At 50.5% G+C, this 13598-nt stretch overlaps 1 pseudogene; it reads right to left on the bottom strand.

Moving 5' to 3' along the window:
• Positions 1–13598, bottom strand: part of LOC146764033 (uncharacterized) — a 48664-nt pseudogene that overhangs the window by 13491 nt on the left and 21575 nt on the right.

Below are 13598 nucleotides of genomic sequence, written 5' to 3'. Positions count from 1 at the left end.
CCAGGAAGAGGCAGAAGTGCAGGAGCTGCAGCTGCCGCGTGTCTGCCAGTGCCAGCAGGAGGAAGTGGCTGATGGAGCTGCTGTTGGACATTTGCTGTGGCTGCACATGGGCACCTGTTCATGGAGAAAGGACAGGGACAAGTCAGGAGAGGCTGCTCGGAGCCAAACCTGGGCCATTCCCTGCAGCCTGTCCTGCTGGGACTCAGCCACCCTTGTTCCTGCTCTGGGAAAACCTTCACCCAGGTCCCTGCCTGAGCTCCAGTTGTGCTGGCTGAATGTGCCAGAAGCAGCCAGGGCAGTGTGTGGGGGCTCTCAAGGAGCCATCCTTGTCCTGCTGCCCTGGGTTTGTGGCCATTTAGCAGAGGGGCAAGGCTGGATATTCAGGATTTATTAGGGGAGTAATTCCTATTGCAGAGAGGCTTGATACCATCTGCACTCATACTTCTAAGGGAAACAAAACAGATGTCAGGAGTTGGTTTAAGGAATTGTTATCCTACCCATAGATCATTCCTGGCTCTCTGAGGTCAGAAATCCCCAGCATTCCTACTGCACTCACAGTTTGTCACTGAGAGATGTGAGAGGCAAAGGATTCCCTGTGGCTGAGGGAAGGTGAGGGGCTGGATGGGCTTGTTCCCCCAGCACTGCTCTGCTCAGCCCCCTCTGCTTCCCTGAACATCTCCCTGGGCCTGGACATCCCCTCCTGAGAGGTGCCTTGTCCCTGCCAGCGCTCACAGAGCCCATCCCACCCTGTGTGCCCTGGGCCCGGCCCTACAGAAACCTGCCTGTGTGCAGGGCCCTGGCTGGGGCAGGCTCTGTGTGCAGCTGGGCAAGGGCAGCTCAGGAGAGCCCTGCTGGGCCCTGCAGAGGTGATGCTGCTGCTGCCCAGGGCTGAGGAGTGGCTGAAGGCCCTTTGGGAGGCTCCCAGCAGAGACACTGACCACCCAAAGTCACAGTTCTGGAGTCTCTGGACATGTTCGAACATTCCTTTGATGATCCTGTGTGTCCCTTTCAACTCAGAATGTTCTGTCATTCTGGGATTACAATTCTGTTCTGCTTCTCTCATCCCCCTGGTGTCTATAATCAAAAGAGAAAAAAAAAAAAAATTAAAACCCTTGCAACAGTGTTAGAAGACTACAGTAAAAAACAGACCTTTATTGGAAGCTTCCAAGTGTCCCCAGGGGACACCCAGTCCCTGATTTCAACAATTTATTATGGTTAATTAATTAGGGTATTTAATAGGAACATCCAATAGTAGATTCAGTTGCCCCAGTTACACACCCCTGGCTCAACCTATTGGAGTAGGTCCAAGGGTTTCTATGCCTTTACTTTTTGTTGTGACTGCTCACATTTTGGTCGAAAACCAAAATGTTGTTCTCATAGGTCCTCTTCCTGATAATAAGACTATGCAGTATTTCAGGAATGTGTTTAGGCAGTCAGTTTATTCTTCTAAAATCTAAAATAAAAGTAAGGAAATGTACTAGAGTTATTTAAGGATTACAGATATATAATAGTATTTCAATAGAGTTAATTAGAGTTTAATAGTTAATAAGGATTATAATTTTATAACTATATAATTGTATATAACTATAAAATAGTAATTTACAGAGGTACAAATATATGAAAAATGTATAAAACAAAAATGATTTTTTCATCACCCCAACTTTCCCATATTGCTCCATGCAGGAAATAGAAAACACTCTCAGGAAAGCTCCTGATCTTTACAGCAATCCCAGGCTTACCTTTGGGAAGTGTCCTCCGGAGCTGTGCCCAGGCTGGTCTGGAGCTGGGAGCAGCCCTGCCCCAGCCAGCCCCTCTCAGCAGCAGCACCTGCCCTGCTCAGGGTGGCTCCTTCCCCCCACAGCTCCTGGCCAGCGCTGGGAGCAGCTCCAGGGCCGGCTGAGAGCTGTCCCTGGCAGGCAGCAGAGTCCCTGGCCCAGCACAGCGCCCTGGGCTGCAGGACCCTGCTCTGCAGGACAGCCCTGGGCACCCCTGGCTGCTCGGCACAGGAGATGAGCAGAGAATGCACTCACAGGGGCTGTGGGCATTGGGATGTTCCAGCTTTAGGAGATCTCTCCAGGAGCTGCAGCTGCATTGTCCTGCAGCCAGAGGTTCCTGTGCCAAGGGCTGGCAGTGATTCTGCCCCGGGCACTTCTCAGTCCCTTCCCAGCCCTGACTGATTGAAGCTCTCTGTGCCTCTGTGCTGTGCCCGGGCTGGCTGCAGGCAGTGCCCCAGCCCTGCTGGGCTGGGAGAAGAGCTGCTCAGCAAGAGAAATGTGCTTTTGAAGCTCTGCTTGGTTACCAGGATCACCCTCTGTGCCAGGAGCCCGGCCCAGCTCAGCAGCACAGACACAGCACAAGGACTTTAATGACCCTCTGGGGCTTTGTGCTCAGGCCCTGAACATCAGGCCCTGAGAGGGAGCTGCAGAAACCTCTCCAGAACTCCAAGTCGCAATCCAGCTCCAAAGTTTCTGTGACTTTTAATGGGTCCCACTGAGGGACACGACTGAGAAAGTGTCCCCAGGCCCCAGGCAGATCAGAGAACTGGAGGCACTGATGCCAGGTGGGGACAAAGAGAAGCCAAGTCTTGGTGCCCTGGGGCACAGCAGGGTCTGTGCCACCAAGGGCTGTGAGGAGACACCTTGTCCTGAGGCCCTGGGGCCTCCTGGCACAGCCCCAGCCAGGCTGGGCACTGTCACCCCCTGGTCCTGCCCTCAGCTTCCCCCCAATGCCCACATCCCAGTGGCCTCAAGGATCTGCTGGAAGGAGTCCCTGGGGAGCCTTGGTCAGGAATGGCCCTGGGGGCTCCTTCATGCTCCCAGGGACTGCAGGTTTTTCAAAGGACTTTGGCTTTTGCTTTTGCCTTGGAGTCTCTGAGAGGTTTATGCAATCATGGCCTCCAATTATCTGCTGTAATTAGTCCCTGGAGAAGCTTTGTCAGGAGCAACACTCATTGGGGCCCATTAATGCTTCAAGGTACTTCAGTTTTATTAAGGTACTTGGTGTTTGCCTTTTTATACAGACTCTGTGAGAGGTTTGTGCAATCATGGTTCCAATTATCTGTTTTAATGAGTCCCTTGAGAGCTTTGCACAGGCACTCAGTAGGGCTCATTAATACTTTGAGATTCTTAGCTTTGGTAAGGTACTTTGGATTTTCCTTTCCACATTGACAGTTCTTTGTGCCATTTTGAGTCTCTGAGAGGTTTTTGTGCCATCCTGGCCTCCAGTTCTCTCCTCCAAGGACTCCATGAAGAGACTGTGGTATAGATGAACCTTTGTGGTTCCCATTAATGCTTTAGACTCCAACCACTTTGGGGTTTTCTTCTGACTTTGACTCTGGGAAAAGTTTTTGCAATCTCCTCTCAGGCCCTGAGGTTCCAGGGCTCAGCTCCAAATGCACCACGGCGCTCATTAGGATCAAGTATGTCCTGACAAACCATGGCTCTGCCTCAATTTCTCTCTGCTCTCGTGCAGCTTGTCATTAAGTTTCTGTAGTGATTTTGGGTCATCATTTTGAGATTTCTCGGCCAATGCTTCAATAGTGTGGTGGCTAATTACCAGTGCACTCACTAGAATATACTTACTATTTCCTGCTGTGACATAGGATTAGGAGAAAGGCAAAGTAGTCAAAAAATATTAAAAGGGTATAAATAAATTGTATTAACAATAACAAAGAAAGAGTAATAAGAATTCGAACAAAACTTTCAGAACACTTCCTCTCTCCATACCACCTGACAATGTAAAGAGACAAAACCCAAAATTTTCAGTCAGTTTACCACCTCTAAAATAGTCTTTCTTCACTTCACTTAGGGAGAGAAGTTCCTCTTGTTAATGTTATGAAGACTTCTCCACAAGAAAACTGTTATCTCATGGCTTTTCATTTCCGTGAATAACAGCTGACTGGAAAAATCTGCAGTCATGAAGTCCCTCCCATTTTTTCACAGCTTTTCCCACAGTTGTGTTTATGGGCCATGTCAGCTTATGGGGTATTAGTATAAACATGAGCTGTTTAAGAGCAAAGGTTCTCTTCATCTCTTTCTGAAATCATCATCTCTGGGAACAGAGGTCTTCTTCTCTCCCTGAGGACACAGGGTCTCATCACTCTTCTCTCCTTCTCTGTTCAAACTTCTCATGGGATCACAGCTACTTCAACATTTGCTTACTTTAGCATGGAGGCCTTTGCTGAAACAAGTCATCTCCCCATACTTTTCAATGCATTATAGGGAAAAAGAGAGTCTGATGTATCCATGATATCCTTCTCCATCGCTTTAGCAGAGGATTTCAGCCCCAAGATCAAGGCATCTCCTCATCCCTCCCATCTGGGACTCAACTTCCTCTTCCCTGCCCTCGGTGTGTTCATGCTGCTCCTCTGTGTGCCTGCCCTGTGTCCTTTTCTCTCACTGGAGGGAGGATGGCAGCACTGGCAGAGTCAATATCTCCCGGGGCTGCAGATGGTTCCGTGAGCCCGGCCGGGCTCGGTAGCCAATTCTTGTTTTGGCCATGGTCCCTGGACATGAAGACCAGTTCTTTTCTATAGGAATGAAGGAACAGAGCCCCACTGCTTTTGGGGCAAATGAGAAGTGACCACAAGCGGCAAAGGCCAGCCAGAGCTTCCAGATCCTGTTCTTAGAGATACCCTTGAATATAGGAAAGATTTTAGGCAGAGTGTCAGTTTTGGCAATGGGCATCTGAAAAGACGGATGGTTCTTTTCCATACAAAGGAAACAAAGGAGCCCCATTGCACCAGGAGTTGATGAGGGGCAGCCCTTGACATCCCACCATCAGCCAGACCTGTCAGATGGCCCCTGGCAGGCCAAGCCAGCCAGACCTGTTCCATGTTCCCTCAGTTCCATGTGGCCCCACAGTGTCCCAATGGTCCCTGGCTTCCAGGAGGCCCTGAGGTGTCACAATGCCCCTTTGGTGACATGAGGCCCTGAAGGGTTGGAATGGTCTCCATGGTTCCATCTGCCCCACAGAGTCATAATGGTCTCTGGGCCCATGAAGCCCCATGGTGTCACCATGGCCTCTTGGTTCCACGGGCTCCAGTGGTGCCACAATGATCCCCTTGGTTCCATGAGGTGCCCACAGTGTCACAGGGATCTCCATGGGAAGGAAAGAACCAAGCCCCAGTGTGGCAGGGGCAGCCACCAGAGACCAAAGCCATCCAGACTTGATGGTACGGGCAGATTTTGCCTGGCAGCAACCCTTGGATATAGGGAATTTTAGAGGTGGGATCCCAGTTTCAGATATGGACACCTGGAGGACAGTTTTTTCCATAGGAAGGTAAGCACAGAGCCCGAGTGTTTCAAAGGCAGAAGAAGAAAGGGGTGGCTCCTGGGAAGCTCAGCCAAACAGACCTGTTCTTCCTGGCATCATTTGTCATGGAGGAATCCTTGGATAGATGGAATTTGGGAGGAGGAATCCCAATTTTGACAACAGTCACCTTGAGATAAAGGACAGTTATTTCCACTGGAGGGAAAGCACCAAGCCCCAGTGTTTCAAAAGCAGATGAGAGGCAGCTCCCAGGAGGCCAAGGGCAGCCAGACCTGTCTGTCCTGGCAGTTTTCACTTGGGAGCAATCCTTGGATGTACAGAGTTTTGGAGGAGGAATCCCAATTTTGGCCATGGCCCATGGAGGAGAAGGAGAGTTCTCTCCCATAGGAAGGAAAGCCCAGAGCCCCAGGGCTTCAGGGCAGGTGAGAAGCAGCCCTCGACATGCCAAGGTGGTCAGGTGGTCCCCAGGAGGCCCAGCCAGCCAGACCTGGTCCGTGCTCCCTTGGTTTGGTGGTGATGCCTTGAGAGGCTGCCTAGAACAGAGCTAGGCAGTGTTAAATGAATAAAGCAGGTATTTATTAAAAGGCCTTCAAGGGATACATCTTGGGCAGTACAAGAGCCTGGCCCTGGCTCCATCCTAGATGGAGCCCAGGTCATGAGTTTTCACTGGGGCAAACAGGGGGATTTGGTCTGGCAGGATGTGTAAAACAATCCCCTGTAATATCTACTTGTTCTCACACAGAGCACTTGGCTGCAGGGACACATTCCCATCGTTCCTGCCCAGGTTTCAGGATTCCAACACTGCTGTCCTTCCCAGGAGCTGTTCCTTCAGCTGCCTCGGGAGGGCCTTTTGGCCTCTGGACCCACACTCCGGCTCCATTATTAGCACTGCTGGATCCAAACCCTTTATCTCCATCAACAGCAGTGATTTGAAGTGGATATCCTTTTTTCTCCAATTGTTCTAAACACTGACAATATCAATAATTGTGCTACTTTGTCATGGGTTTGAATAATCCAATTTTGTTCACTATTGTTTAACTGAATTACTTCAATTTCCCCTTGATAATCTGCATCAGTTCCTCCTCCCATGACATGAGCACTTTGCAAGGCCAAGCTCCAGTGAGCTGTTACCAAACCAAAGTGTCCTGGAGGAATCTGGATTCCTGTTCCTGTATTGCTAACTCTATTTTGCTTCTGATTTATCCTGACTAATTCCAGTGCATGAAGGTCCAGCCCTGCAGCCTCTGGGCTGGCCCTGCCAGGGCCATCACACCCAGAACAATTTCCCAGGCAGTCCCAGTCTCACTGCCCAGGGCTGTATTTGCACACTGGGAGCAGCCGTGCACAGCCAGGGGGTTTCCATTTCCCCAGGGGCCATTGTTAAGGGCATGGAGCACATCTGGAGATGGGTTCTCCATGGGGACAGGTTCCCAGCACTCATTCTTTAACTGCTCTTTTTACAAACCCTTCACCAGTTCAACCAATCCTGCAGCTTGTGGATTGTCTGGTACATGAAAAACCCAGCATTCTTAATCACTGTATTTCTCATGTAACAGACAAAGCATTCCACACCACAGTATCAGCAAGCCCTATAAAAATAGCCAATTTCATGCATTCCTCTGGTATTTGTCGTACACAATCTTGCAGAGTTTACCACTGACATTTGGGTCTTGGCCAGTCCTTTTCTGTAGGGGATTCAGTGTCACAGTGGGCAGCCAAAGCTGACAAATTAGTATTGTCAGCATTATTTCACATTATCAATTTTTTATTATGTCAAAAAAAAGGATCATGTTATATTTTTATATAACTGCTATTATTAGTAATAATAATTATATTTCACTTGCACAAATGAACCTGTATCCCCAAATCCAACCAGAAACACCTGAATTCACCCAAATCCACCAAAGTTTCCCCTTCTATGACAAACCCACCGTGAGAGAGAAATCCGAGCAGGAGTCCTGGAATTTTGGGAACAATCCTGAAATTCCAGGAAAAAAAAAGCCAAAATTCTTGGAAGAACCCCAAATCCAGCCTCAATTATCTCTAAAATCCACACTATAACCACCCAAAGCTTCCCCTTCTGGGACAAACCCATGATGAGAACAGAATCCTGGGGAAAATACCCAAATTCTGGGAAAAATCCTGAAATTCTGGGGAAAAAAAATCCCAAAATGCAGTTGAGAACCCACCCAAAATCCCATGGAAAACACCCAAATCCATCCAGGAACCCCCCAGAATTCACACTGAATCTACCAAAGCTTCCCCTTCTACCCCATAGTGATACCCAAATGCAGGGAAAAGTCCACAGATCCTTGAGAAAACAGGACATTTTGGGGAAAAAACCCAAAATCCTGTGAAGAAACATAAATCCAGCCAGTCCACCCCCAGTCCCCTGGGAAGGACTCCAAATCGCTGTTGGAACCTCCCCAATTCCTCTGAATTCCCCCAAAATTTATCTGAAATTCCCCAAATTCCTTCTAGGACTTCCCCAGATCCCTCAATAACGTCCCAAATTGCTTTTGGAACTGCCCCAAATCCTTTCTGGAACCTCCTCAAATACCTCGGAAAATCCCTTGGAAAACCCCAAAATCCCTCTTGGAACTCTCCCAGATCCCTGAGAATTCCCCCAGATCCCTCAGAAAGCCCCAGATTCTCCCCAGATCCCCTCTGAATTCCCCCAGACCCCTCAGAAAGCCCCAAATCCCCTCTGGAACCTCTCCCAGATGCCCCCAAAATCCTCGGGAACAACCCCAAACCCCCCGAGCCGTCCCCAGCTCCCCCCGGACTGATCCCAAATCCCCCCGGAGCCAGCCCAGGTCCCCTCTGGAAGCTCCCCGAGTCCCTCGGGAAGCCGCAGATCCCCGGGAGCCGCCGGGCAGCGCCGGGAAAGCCCAAAGCCCCGCGGCAGTGCCGCATCCCGGCCGGAGCTGCCCCGGGAGCCCCGCGGGGCCGGGGCCGGGGCCGGGATGCGCCGTCCCAGCGGATCCAGCGCGCCCGGCCGGGCTCGGCCAGCGCGGCCCAGGGCAGGGAGCGCTGGTGGGGCGGGAGCGGGAGCGGAGCGCGAACGGGACCAGCGCAGAGCCAAGGGGGGAGAGGCCCCGGCCCCACAGAGAGCGGGGCCGGAGCGCGGGGCCGGGCGGGGATGGCTCGGCGATTGTTCCGGGCGGTTCGGGCACTCGCAGCGATCTGGGCGGGATTCTTGGGCTGCTCCTGGGAGGTTTGGCTGGGATTTTGAGGGAAGTTTTCGTGGGGATTTTTTGGGTGCATTTCCTCGGGCTTTGGGTGGGATGTGATAGGACTTGGGGGCATTTTTGGGGAATTTGAGAGGGGCTTGGTGGGATTTTGGTGCGGATTTTTGAGTGGATTTGGAGTGGATTTTAGGGGTTTTTTGGGGAAATTTCGGTGGGATATTTTGGGTGATTTGGTGGGATATTTTGTGTGGATTTTGTGTGATTGGGGCATTTTTGGGGGCATTTTTGTACAGTTTTTTCTTTGTGAATTCTGTGGGATTTTCATGGGAGTTTAGTGGAACCTTTTGAGGGATTTTTCTGTGGCATTTAGGGGGATTTTGAGGGATTTCTGTGAGCCTTGGGGTGATTTTTGGGGTGAGTTTTGTGGGCTTTTGGGTGGAATTTTTGTGGAGATTTACCTGGGATTTTGTGTGGATTTTCTGGCATTTTCAAGAATTCTATGGTGGAATTTTTATGGGATTTTAATGGTATTTTTGGTGGGATTTTTTGTGAGGTTTTTGAGTGATTTTTATTGGATTTTGGTGGGGTTTTGGGGGTATTTTTTGGGAGATTTTTGCTGGATTTTGGGTACTTTTTGGGGGGATTTTATGGGATTTTGGTGATATTTTTGTGGGGGATTTTGGGGAGATTTTTGTGAGTTTTTTTTAATTATTAATATTTCGGTGGGGTATTTTTTTGTGGGTTTTCTTAGGATTTTGTTGGGATTTTGGTGTTTTCTCTTGGGATTTTGGGCAGATTTTGTGTTGCGTATCCAGAGTGACTTTGGGCAGCTCTGGGGCAGCTTTTGGGGTTTGTCTCCCGGTTCCCCCAGCTGTGGCAAAGCCCCGAAGCACATCCTGTTCCTGCCCAGCTCCCTGAGCAGCCCCAGGAGCTGATGCTCCCCCTGCTCCTCAGCCAGGGAGATCTGGGGCAATCCCGGCATTCCGGCATTCCGGCCGGGCTTTGGGCACTGCGGGATTTTGGGGCTTGGGGGTGAGAGGCTGAGCTGGATGTTTTGGAGCTGGATGTTTTGGGAAAATATCGGGATTTTGGGGGTGAATGTCTGGGATTTTAGGGGGGATTTCTGGATCTTTGGAGGAAAATACCAGGATTCGGGGGAGGATATTCTGGATTGTTAAGGAGGAAATTTCTGGATTTTTGGTTGTGAATGTCTGGATTTTTAGGGGGGGAATTTATGAATTTTTGGGTGAGGACTTACAGATTTTTTGGGGAGGGATTTCTGGATATTTTTGAGGGGGAATGTTTCTGGATTTTTGGAGGAATGTTTCTGGATTTTTGGGGGGGATTTCTGGATTTTTGGGAACGCTTCTGTATTTTTGGGGAATGTTTCTGGATGAGCATTCAGGTTTTTTTTGGGGAACATTCCTGGGTTTCTGGGATAAGTTTCCCAGGTTTCTGGGGGAACATTCCCGGGTGTCTGGGGAACATTCCCAGGTGTCTGGGGAAGGTTCCCGGGTGTCAGGGGAAAGTTCCCGGGTGTCTGGGGAACATTCCCGGGTGTCTGGGGAACGTTCCCGGGTGTCTGGGGGAGGTTCCCGGGTGTCTGGGGAAGGTTCCCGGGTGTCTGGGGAAGGTTCCCGGGTGTTCCGGGCTCTCCTGGCCCCGTTCCCATCCCAGGTTCCCGGGGTTCCAGGAGCTGCGCTGGTGCCCGGGCGCCGCGACATCGCCTCGCTGCAGTTGGACACCGAGGTGCAGGCGGGCGCCGCCCGCGAGGCCCTGCAGGGCTCCAGCATCACCCAGAGCCACCCATGGAGATCTCCTTCGCCAAAAAGTGACCCAGAACACCCCAAACCCCACCAAAATAACCCCAAACCCCCAAAAAATGGGCCTGAAATACCCCAAAATCCCTAAAAATCTGCCTCAAACCCACCCCTAAATAACCAAAATCTGCCCCCAAACACTCCAAATCCCTCCAAACCACCCTGTAATCTCAGAGGAATGCCCTGAAATCCCTCCAAACCACTCCAGAATTCTTCAAAGTTGCACCAGAATACCCTAAAGCTGCCCCAAAACACCTCAAATGCCTTCAAGCTGCCCCAAAATCCCATGGAAACACTCTGCAGTCCCTCCAAACCACATAAAAATCCCATAGAAATACCCTGAAATCCCTCAAAGTGCCCCAAAATCCTGTAGAAACTCCTGAAATCCCATAAACGTGCTCCCAAATCCCATAGGAACACCTGAAAATCCCTCAAAACCACCCCTAAACACCCTAAATCCCATAAAACTGCACCCAAATCCCATAGACCTCCCACCAAATCCCAAGAAAATACTCCAAAATCTCAGAAAACTGCCCCAAAAATGGTCCTGACCCTGCCCCAAACCCCCTGCATGTCCCCACTCCCCCAGGTAAACTCAGCTCAACTCAGCCCAAATCCTCCCTTTTTTATCCTAAATACTTTTTTTGTCCTACATCCTCCTTTTCTATCCCAAATCCTCATTTTTTTATTCCAAATCCTCCTTTTTTTAACTCCAAAATCACTTTTAATCCCTACTGGTTTTTTGACCCCAAATCCTTCTTTTCCCAACCTAAACCCTCCTTTTCCCATGACAAATTCTCCTTTTTTTCTCCCCACATCCTTTGTCTGTCCTCAAATTCCTTTTCCAATACCAAAATCTCCCTTTTCCACCCCAATTCCCCGCCTCGTTCCCCTTTCCCCATCCCAAATCCCCTTTTCCCATCCCAAATCCTTCCCTGTCCACCCTAAATCCCCTTTTCCCACCCAGGATCTCTCCCCATCCTGAATCCCCCAATTCCCACCCATTCCCTTTTTTCCCGGTGTTGTACCCAGGGTCTTTCTGCAGACATTGCACCTGGAGCTGCCCCAAATAACCCCAAACAAACCCCAAATAACCCCAAACAAACCCCAAATAACCCCAAACAAACCCCAAATAACCCCAAACCAACCCCAAATAACCCCAAACAAACCCCAAATAACCCCAAACAAACCCCAAATAACCCCAAATAAACCCCACTGTGTCCCCCAGGGCTGGAGTGGATTTGGGGGAGTCATGACCCCAAACTTTGGGGACTGGGAGGATTGATCCTAAAATTTGGGGTTTAGGGGGGTTTGACACCTCGGGGTTTGGGAGTTTTTGACACCAAACTTTGGGAACTGGGTGAGTTCGACACCCCAGGGTTTGGGATTTTGGTTTTTTTTTTTTTTCCATGATTTGGTGATCAGGGAGTTTCACCCCCAAACGTTAGGATGAGGGTGGTTGGACAGCCCAGGTGTTTCAACCCCCAGAATTTGGGGTTTGGGGGTTTAGACCCAAAAATTTGGAAACTGGGGGGATTGACCAACTGATTTTGGGGGATTTAACCCCAAAGTGGGGGAGATCAGGGGGATTTGACACCCCAGGGTTTGGGATTGGGGGGGGTTGACCCCAAAGTTTGGGAATTGAGGGGTTTGACCCCAGCCTTTGGAGAGGAGGAGGGTTGGACAACCCAGATATTTCAAACCCCAGGAGTCGGGGATTGGGGGTTTTAACCCCAAACTTTGGGGGCTGGGGGTGTTTGACACATCAGGATTTGGGATTTGGAGGTATTTGACCCCAGACTTTGGGAATTGGGGGTGTTGGACACCCCAAATGTTTTTAAACTTTAACACCAACGTTTGGGATTTGAGGAGTGTTTGACACCCCAGGATCTGGGATTTGGGGGGTTTGATCCTAAAATTTGGGGTTTGGGGCAGGGGGGAGGTTGACATCCCAGAGTTTGGGTTTGGGGCTGTTTGACCTCCCCCCTCCCAGTGTTGGGATTTGGGGTGTTTGACCCCAATGTTTGACCCCCCGGGTTTGGGGTTGGGATAGGAGCCATTCCCTGGAAACAACGGTGGGATCGGGATCTCGAACAGGAACGGGAATGGGATCGGGATCGGGAATGGGAGTGTAATGGGGTTGGGAATGAGATCGGGATCGGGAACTGGCCCGGGAAGGGGAACAGAAATGGGAATGGGATCGGGAACAGGATCAGGGAACGGGATTGGGATCGGGAAGCGGAGAGAGCCTGACTCAATAATGGAGCCCACCCCCAGGGAGCGATCCTGCCCCAGTCCCGGAATGGACCCATCCCCTCAATCCCGGACCCCTCCCCAATCCCAGCCCCTCCGCAGCCGCTGACCGGACCCTCCCTCAATCCCAGCCCGCCCCAATCCGGATCGGAGCCATTCCCGGACCGGACCCTTCAATCCCTTCTTGGGGCGGCTCCTGCCGCTTCCAGCCCATTTTTGGGACTTCCAAGCGGCTCCGGGGACCCTCCCCATTTTGGGGGTGTTGGGGTGGCCCCAAGGCCGCCCCGGGGGCCGAGGGGGGATGGAAACCCCCAAACCCGGGGGGCTCCTGGGGGTCCCCAGTTCCTCCCGGCCCCGCCCCGAAGCAGATCCTGGCCAATCAGAGCGCGCGGCGTTGATGACGATTCAGTTCCCGGGCAGAAACTCGGCGCTGGTCCTGCCTGGCGATTTTCAGCCAATCAGCGCCTGGGACGGCTCTGACTCATCAGTTGCCAGGCAGAGCCCAGCGCCTCTCGCAGCACCGACCAATCTAAACATACACTCGAACACACCTTAGTAAAACAATTCATACTACAGATATACTAAACACGAAACCAAACACCACTGTAATGTCTCATACAATTTAACCAAACAATTAAACTTTAATAGCACCCTTAAACACTCTAAAAAAATTAAAATGGTTTCAAGAAATATAATTGCAGATGGGTGGTTTTATATGGATATTGGTTTTTGGATTGTTTGGGTTAGACGATTTTTAAAAAAGGATTTTTATAGGAATTTAAACAGCTGAGAAGGAGCCACTCTGCAAACAGAACTGACTGAAAATGAATGGGACAAACATCATTAACTCTGAAAGTTTTATTCACTATCAGATACATCCCAACCACCCAGCCCCACACAATCCCAATCTCTCCACTCCAAACTGGGATCACAATTCTCCCAATCTCCTCCCAACCCCATCCCACCCGGTCAGCTGTGGAATCGAGTGAGCTTTGTGTGGGATTGAGGTTTTTTTGAGGGGGAACAAGCAATTTGAGGTGGGATTGTGCCTTTATAGTTTAAA

The sequence above is a fragment of the Lonchura striata genome, chromosome 36 (assembly GCF_050655825.1).
Source record: "Lonchura striata isolate lonStrDom1 chromosome 36, ASM5065582v1, whole genome shotgun sequence".
Taxonomy (NCBI): Eukaryota; Metazoa; Chordata; class Aves; order Passeriformes; family Estrildidae; genus Lonchura; species Lonchura striata.
This window is presented reverse-complemented; position numbering and strand designations above follow the sequence as displayed.